Genomic DNA, 9,219 nt, shown 5'->3' on the forward strand with positions numbered 1-9,219 from the left:
ACATTAGTTTTTCACAATACAATTAGCCCAACATACATTGATTTTAGGCAGACTACAGGTAATGACAGTAAAAACCAAATTTACCTTTTTGAAGATGATGAGGTGTTTTTCTGCTTGAGATGCGGACAGCTTTCCAGGTCTCTTTCTGACTTGTGGTGAAGGTGGGATCAAATTAAGTAAAAGAAGAATAGAAGCAATGTCACTGTTCCATCCTGGAAAAAACCCTCAGAAATGGCAACATCAGAAAAAAATACATGGAGAAGTCTAAACAATCTTATTCTGAACTCTGACAGTCCAACCTGCATCCCTCATTTCATTCTCCTTCACAGTCATTTCAGCACAGACAGTCAGGTCCTGAAGGGCTTGGGAGGAGTTAAGACTTTTGCTTTGCTGAATAACTTTGTGTGTGAATGTAGTTGGCCACCTTTCTAACAACTTAGAAGAAGTCTTTTCACCAAAGATCCAAACAAAGTCCTGTTCAATCTGCAAAAACATCATAAACAACAAACACTTGTGTAAATAATTTATTTCAGAAAGAATATTCAAAATTTGATATAAGTTAAGTTGACAGCATTTGTGGAATTATTTCCCACAAAAAATAATTTTGACCTGTCCCTCATTCTTTAATACAAACACAATAAAAATGTTTTAAACAACTTTACAACTCAAATAACGTGTTTGAACAGAAGAATTCATTTAAGGCCTTTGGAAAAAATTATATAATTGTATTATAATTACATTTCTGCCCTTAAAGCTCAAAAATGTGTGACTATGCACATCCATTGTAGTTTTTTTATTTCTTTGTAAATGGTAATGAACTATATTCCACAAATGTTGTCAATTGAGCTGAACTTGCATTAAACCTAGAATATTTGTTTAACCCCAACCCAATGACCGGGTTAAAGAAATTCTCTTATCACCAGATAGACATGTTCTCTCACCAGGCCTTGAACATCCAAGAAGTGTGGAAATTCCGTCAACACATCAGTGCTTCTGCTCGGGTCTTGAATCATCTTGTGACGGTACTGAAATGTCTCCTTCATTTTGATCTTGAGGTGTGTTTCATTAGAGAAACTGCTTCTCTACACTGTTCTTCAGTGAGGATAACATCTGTGCTGGATGCAGCCTCTCTTTCTGAAGTTGGGCCACCGCTGAAAGACTGTGAGGAACGTCTACAGTTCTCTGATGATGCACTGTTCCTCTGAATGTTCTTTATTTTCCAAGTCAAGTAACCGTGTCCACTTTGAGGGTCATAATAATGTTCCTTTAAAAGCAAACACATCTTAAGTAATGCAAAGGTGACCAACTACCCCATAACTAGATTTGAAAAAAAAAAAGATTTGCATTTACATATCCATTCTTTGTGTAGGGATCACGAAGATATGGAAACAGGGCAACGATTCCTTGGGCATACATTTCCCTAATATTTCTGGGTGGAGATGTGCTGTCAAAATAAAACAATGAAATATGAATTTAAGTATGTCTGCAAGTATGTCTGTTTATTAGTTACCCTAATATTCTGCTGTGGTATTGAGAATTGTACAATTTCTAAATGTCTCTAAAATGTAGATGTCATAGCAACCTTATTTACAGAAAATATATATGTGATATACAGTATCTCACAGAAGTGAGTACACCCCTCACATTTTTGTAAATATTTTATTATATCTTTTCATGTGACAACACTGAAGAAATGACACTTTGCTACAATGTAAAGTAGTGAGTGTACAGCTTGTATAACAGTGTAAATTTGCTGTCCCCTCAAAATAACTCAACACACAGCCATTAATGTCTAAACTGCTGGCCACAAAAGTGAGTACACCCCTAAGTGAAAATGTCCAAATTGGGCTATAATAAAATATTTACAAAAATGTGAGGGGTGTACTCACTTCTCTAAGATACTGTATATCACTATCTTTAAATAAATCACTCATATAAAGTTTTGGTCAAGTGGCCCACTCATAATCGTGTTAAATAATATTGAGATTACAATATTGACCAAAATAAATGTGATGATTTTTGCCATAATCAAGCCGCCCTAATTAATGTTCAGTTTCTTGCACAGACTGATTTTTTAACTTCATAAGACCTCAAATGTATCATCATGAGCCATGGGTATTAATTTAGTGTTGCCTGTTATGATTTTTTTGACTCTCAAAGGAATGGTAAGCATTGACTTGCATTATCTAAACCTCCAAGGACCACAGTTTCTGCTAAAAATCTTATTTATTGTTTTTCTTTAAGAAGCTGACAGAGATCAGGGCCCGTATTCACAAAACATTTTATCTTACCACTAAGAGTTCTCCTAAATAGCAGTAGCTGTTTTTCGGGCCTGTCTCTTTAAATGCAAATGAGCTGCTGCTCCCTGCCCCCTTTTCCAGAATAGAGCTGCACCTTTACAGCTCATACCTGCTAAAAACTTAACCTGTTTTGGTTCTGATTATCATGTTTATCGTGCTGAAATCATGTGTTTTAAACCATATGAGTCTAAACATCTGATATACGGTTTTCTGAGCGCACACATCCGAAGCACACGGACAGAAAGCGGCGCTCACCCCTGATAATTTGCCTCAGTTTCTTTAATTTGTTTATTTCTTTGTGATGATATTGTTTGTACTCTCCAAAACTGCTACCGCACGAAAAGATTGATCAGAAGATCAACTAAGAGAATTAAAATTAGTACTTAAACAGCCATTCATTGTTGTGTTGTTTATGTTGCGGTCCTGACCTAGACTGGGGCCATAACATAAATTGGGGGCTCATCCGGCCGGTTGTTCGTCACAGATGGTCTAAATTGGGCGTTCGTCCGTTGCGGATAACATAAATTAGGGACTCGTTTGGTGCAGGTAATAAATTGTGGAGGTTTATTTGGGCGTATCAGTGAAGGGTAAGATGAATTGGAGATTTGTTTATGGCTTGTTAATGAAGGTACCATATGTTGCGGATTCGTTCAGTACGTATCAATGAAGGTAGTTGGCGGAATTAACCATGCGTTTGTTTGCCTGGTAATTTTCTTTTGGTGCGGGACGAGTTTACGGTCAAATATGGAATTTGATTTAATGTTGTTCACGTTATCTCCTACTACGGAGGAATTTAACAAGTGTCGTAAGCAGTGTTGCGAACTGCTTTCAATTGAAAGTAGCTAAAACTGGTAGCTAAATGTCACTAGATGACATCACAATGGCAAATTCACTGATATATATAAAGATGAACGTAGATCAGTGGGCAAGATGAGAACTTAGATAAGGTTTGTCCAAGCAGTTGCTATATTTCCCCCTAAACTTTTGAAAAAAAAAAAAATCTCAAAAGGGGCGGGGAAGTCGCTTAATCTAGCTACAAAGTAGCTAAATTGGCAACACTGGTCGTAAGGCTGATTTGTTGCAGATTTCTTTAATTGTTCTGTTCCTAGGGAGGGGCCAAAACAGGTAATTAAAGAGAAGTTGTATAACAAGTTGGTAGAGGCTGGATTTTTGCCGGATGAATCTGTGGAAGGGTTACCACGGAAGAGTGTTGAAACTGAGGTAGGTGAGGACACTTTTTCTTTTCCTAACATAGATCCTAGTCATCCTCGTTTTGATCCTATGTTAGCGATTAAATTGAAGGAGTTGGATCTACAGTTAAAGAAACAGGATTATGATGCGCAGCTGCTTAATTTTCGAACTTTGGAGTTACAGGCTGATAGTAAGTTTAAATTTTGTAGACTGGAACTACAAGCCAAAGAGCAATCTAATGCACCTGTGCCTATGCCTAGGTCTAGACCTCCATCTCCTCGTTCGCCAGTGAATGTGTCAGTTTCAGCTGTATCGGAGCAAAGTCCACCACACGCTACTTCTTCGTCTGTTGGTGAGTCTGTAACCAGTCTTGATGTGAGTAAATATGTCACACTTGCTCCTCATTTTAGAGAGACGGAGGTAGATTCTTACTTCGTCGCTTTTGAGCGTATTGCAGCTACCTTACGTTGGCCGAAAGAGTTGTGGTCGTTGCTTCTGCAGTGTAAGTTAGTGGGTAAAGCTCAGGAAGTGTGTACAGCTTTACCTATCAAGCAAAGTCTTGACTATGATACTGTCAAAGCTGCGGTGTTGCGAGCGTACGAATTAGTACCTGAAGCTTATCGTCAGAGATTCCGAAACCATCAGAAAATAGCCAGTCAAACATTTAGTGAGTTTGCTCGTGAGAAAATGGTCTTGTTTGATGAATGGTGTACAGCAAGCAGAGTTACCACGTTTGAGCAGTTACGAGAACTTTTACATTTGGAGGATTTTAAAAGTTGCGTTTCGGAGGATATTGTTGTATATCTAAATGAGCAAAAGGTACTGTCCATACCGAAAGCCGCTGTTTTGGCAGATGAATTTGTGCTCACGCACAAAACTGTTTTTACTCCATCTGTGTGTAGAGAGAAAAATGGTTCATCTGTTGAATTTTCTGTGAGAAACAGCTCGAGAGTTTTTAATAAGGGTAAGGGAACACGAGGGAGTAGAGAAGCCATGTTGAATGTGTTTCGTAACACAAATGTGTCTGGTGAGGGAGAAAGACGCGTGTTTTTTTTTGCCGTGAGCCAGGACATTTAATTGTAGACTGTAAGCGCTGGAATCAGGGTAAGCCTCCTGAGAAACCAAAAGGAGTTGCTTTAGTCCATACTGCTTCCATGCCGTCTCAGTTTTCTATTTCGCATACTGAGTTATACTGCCCATTTATTACGAATGGTTATGTATCTGTTTCAGAGGAGCAGGGAGATTTGAAGCCTATTACAATCTTGCGAGATATGGGTTCAGTTCAGTCTTTCATCTTGTAAAGTGCACTAGAATTTTCTGAACAGTCATACTGCGGAGCGAGTGTGTTAATCCGTTTCATTGAGCTTGGCTGTGTTAAAGTGCCCTTACATTCAGTTTATCTCCAGTCTGATTTGTTCACAGGGTTCACAAAGTTGGGAGTACGTACTCAGCTTCCTGTTGAGGGAGTCGATCTGATTTTGCAATGTAATGTAATATTTGTAAAACTCACAGCACAGATCCTAATACTTTTTTTTTTTTTTTGGCATAGGCACACTAATTATTTCATAAGCATTTTGTAATAACACAGTTTGTAACATCAGCCAATCTGTTTACTTTACAGATGGAGCGTGGAGAGACCGGACAGGTCCCATAGTGCTAGATTTTCAGCACCCACACCCCACACAAATTAATATAGAAGTTCTCAATGATTAAATGTTAATATGATAGTTTATATTTAGCTGTGAAGTTATAGTTCATTGTCATAAATATTAACTAATTTTTTTTTTTTACATGATATGCAATTTTCACCAGTGTGTTCAATGTGTTAATGAGATTTTTGAAAGGGATTATCTTTAATAATTCAGATACCTGTTGAAATGCATATGTAATTATATTCTTGCTCATATCTGGAATTTTGTGTTAATACAAATGTTGAAAGAGAATGTTGCAACACTGCTAATCTTAAAATAACATTTTATTAAACTAAACTGTAATGTTCCAAGTAAATGTTTTTAGAATGTTGTATTTTTAATAAATGTAGGTGGAAAGAACGTTGTAGGAACATTATGCTAACCGTAAAATAACGTTTCAGCAACGTTAAGGTAACTGGACATTTTAATGTTCTTGGAATGTTCCAAATAAACGTTCATAGAACATTATATTTTTAATGAAATTTAGGTTGCAAGAACATTGCAGGAACGTTATGCTAACCATAAAATAACGTTCTAGCAACGTTAAGTAAACTAGACATTTCCACATTTTTGGAACATTCCAAATAACGTTCCCACAACCAAAACAGAGCGTTAGATAAACGTTCTCAGAACTTAAATTTGTTAGCTGGGGGGCCAAATCAGCCGCCCGATGGCCAGTCCATGCCTGCGGCTCACATATTATTGTTGCCCAGTTTGTGCTGAATACAGTGTTATCAGACTTTAGCCATTAATATGTTTTTAAGATACTGAAAAAAAACACAAATGTCAGCATGTCAAAACTTCTCCAGGGCCCCAAAACACCCTCAGACCCCAGAGGGTTAATATTTATATAGTTTTATAATGTTTCTACTTTTGTGTGTTTACTAGTATTATTAATCTATTATTATTTATTATTAGGTTAGTGTTTCGAGCCCACTCAGGGACTTTTTATTATTTTACATGTTTATATATTTATTTTTAAATACTGTTTAATATTTATATAGTTTTATAATGTTTCTACTTTGGTGTGTTTACTAGTATTATTAATCTATTATTATTTATCATTAAGTTGGTGTTTCGAGCCCACTCGGAGTTTTTATTATGTTACGTTTATATATATATATATATACACACACTTTGCTAATATATTTTGTTTAATAACATTTCTACTCGGCTTTTGTGTGTTAACCAGTATTATTAATCTGTTATTATTTATTATTAGGTTGGTATTTTGAGCCCACTCAGAGACTTGTTGATCATTTTACATGTTTATATGTTGATTTTTAAATACTCTTTGCTATTATATATATTTTTATAATGTTATTTTTACCATTGTGCATTTGCTTCTATTATAATTTGTCATCTGACTTTTTGTTTTCTTTTTTTGGTAAAAAGTAAAACATTTTAAAGTTCATAGAAGATTGACTTCTCTTCAGTCATCATTCTGTGAGCCTGGGTGAAAACTATATTATTATTATTATTATTGTTATCAATTATAATATTTACTTACATATGATTTGTATAGCACATTACAAACAACATCTATAAATATAAAATATAAAACGTCTACCATACAATAAAAAAAAAAACTTTTAATAAAAGAAGTGTTTAGACATAAAAACTTACAAAATGTAGCCTATGTGTTCATAAATTAAGAAAGGAATGCATACGTTGTATATGGTTTCCAGTAAAATACAGTGTTCGAATTGAGTGTCCCGGACCTCCCATAAGCATTAAGGGACCCCCCATAACACCCAAAAAATATACGTGGGGGGTCCCCTGGTTTTTCAATAAAACTTTAATACTTAAAATGAAGTTTTGAGTGCTGTATTAAATTTAGACCTGCTTATGTTACGTCATATTTTATTTTTACAGCGTTGCTCATTATAACCAATCACACAATTCTGTTGAGCTTAGGAATTCAGTAGCCAATCAGAGGCGTTCAGATCAGTTATCGCTGAAACCTCAGAGTTTTTTGTTCAGACTGAAACTCGCGAATTCCCTCATCGTAAGCAACAAAGTGCAGATGTACGTATGATGTGAGTTAGAGATTAATTTATCATACCGTGTATGGGCAGTTTAATTGATTATAAGAGGAGTTATGAGTGCTTAAACACTAGCTAGACTGACCGCTCATTTAGAGTGTTTTTTCACTGCATAGTATCATAAAATGCAGTTAGAATGCTTCCAAAATTCAAGATATGGGGGGCAGAAAATTTATATTTATATCATTTCATATAGTTGATTAATATCACACGAAGAGTGCCATTTCTTTCGCAAAAATCAGAAATGTGATATTGATTTTATACAACAGTTCAATAAACAAGAAGTTGATATTAAGAGACTTACGTTTTAGACACCATATTGCCTATTTTTTTTTTCTCTATTTAGCCAACAAAAATGGTTCCAAAACAAAGCCACAGCACTGTTTTGCGTCTCTGAGCAACATGACAGTGTTTTGTTCCTGAATGAATCAACCGTTTAAATGATTCGGTTCAGCCGCAATGACTAACTTATCAACAGTGACTTGCTGCCACCTACTGGCGGTTTTAATTTCACATTTAAAGTACCTTTTTATGTATTTTTAAATCATTTCAAATATCAGTATTCAACGTTTTAAGATTAAAATATCAAAACTTTATTTCTGCATTTGTAACTGCAGGTTAAAGCATTCATGCCTTGCATTAAACAGTGTGTATATGCATCTAAATGCCACTTCAGATGCAGCTTCTGTGTTTCCTCTGCATTGCATGAATTTTGTTGATAATTTTATTTGTTTGGTAACAGCCCCAAATGTCTTATTATTGTAATTGACTTTGATTAAATGTAAGAATTTGACACACTTCTAGAAAAAATGGTTTTACAAAGGTAAAAATGCCCATAAAGGGTCAAAATCATTTTAAACTTGTTGGAAAAGATTAATATCTGTCACTGCTGTGAACTGACCACCACACAGAGTCAGCTGTCCATGGCAGTCCTGCAGTGCAACACACTCAGCAAAAAAACTGATTATCTATCGATCGTTACCAATAAAATCCCAGAAAATATGTGACCCTGTCTGTGAAAACCAAGCTAAAGTAATTTTTTGGTGATTTTAGTTTTTTTTATATAAAATCATCCTTCATAAGGTAAAGAACATTCTGTGAAAATGTAACATTGATATCTTTATTACTGAGTAAGACCATGTCAAAGATTCAAAGACATCGCACACCCCTAGATATTTAATTCTTCTTTGCTTAGTGATTGTTTGGTACACCTAATTCACCAATCATTGTAAAATAATATCTTATCTTAAAATGAGGTTTTCAACGATAACGAGGAGGACAAGACACAAATATGCATCATATGTATATAAAGTTTTATTTTATTTATTTATTTAAATTGTATTTTTGTAATTTTTAATTTATTTATTGTGAAGGGGGGGGGGGGTCAAAGAGCTTTGACACAATTTTATTGTGAAGGGGGGGGGGGGCCAAAGAGCTTTGACACAATTCAAACACTGGTAAAATATAATTATCAAATCACACAAAAATTAATCTGGGTGACAAGAAATTTATTTTTATTCACAATCGGCATTCTTTGTAGACTTTGATGACCTTGTCTGAGGTGGGACTCGAACCAGCATCATTCACATCAGCGATTTTCCCTGTGAAATACATAAGTCAATTTTCTCTGAAATATGAACATCAATCTCACAAAAAACATACAGAAATGTGAAAAGTGGGTTTAATTTTTCCCTTTCTCCTTTTCTTCATTTTTTAAAAACTGTCCTTCTCTTTTCCCTCTTTTTCCTTCTCCCCACCCCCAAACAGACTATTGTTCCCCAGCTTAATAGTCTATAAACCAAGCATCAGGCTGTCTTTGAGTTCACATGAACAACGATTAAAGTTACTCGTCGTCAGGCTACAGAAGAATACCATAATTCCTCCGTTCAGTTAGGCCATCGAGAGTCATGCAGACCTACAACCCAGCCACAACACATAATTGCGAATAACATGCCTTACCTTAACACAGAATCGACCACAGAGACCAACGTT

At 35.5% G+C, this 9,219-nt stretch overlaps 2 long non-coding RNA genes across 2 annotated transcripts in view; one reads left to right on the forward strand and one right to left on the reverse strand.

Annotated features, from left to right (window-relative positions):
• The first annotated feature begins 3,427 nt into the window (after positions 1-3,427).
• On the forward strand, positions 3,428-5,174 carry LOC107662680 (uncharacterized). The gene is made up of 3 exons (XR_001631241.1): positions 3,428-3,521; positions 3,752-3,843; positions 5,113-5,174. It is a non-coding gene; the product is annotated as an uncharacterized LOC107662680 (long non-coding RNA).
• A 3,478-nt stretch (positions 5,175-8,652) lies between these two features.
• The window catches only part of LOC107662678 (uncharacterized), a 19,924-nt gene continuing 19,357 nt past the window's right edge, over positions 8,653-9,219 (reverse strand). Inside the window, exon 4 of the long non-coding RNA XR_001631240.1 lies at positions 8,653-8,828. This is a non-coding gene — a long non-coding RNA (uncharacterized LOC107662678). The remainder of the gene's footprint in view (positions 8,829-9,219) is intronic.

The sequence above is a fragment of the Sinocyclocheilus anshuiensis genome, unplaced genomic scaffold (assembly GCF_001515605.1).
Source record: "Sinocyclocheilus anshuiensis isolate Anshui unplaced genomic scaffold, SAMN03320099.WGS_v1.1 scaffold1839, whole genome shotgun sequence".
Taxonomy (NCBI): domain Eukaryota; kingdom Metazoa; phylum Chordata; class Actinopteri; order Cypriniformes; family Cyprinidae; genus Sinocyclocheilus; species Sinocyclocheilus anshuiensis.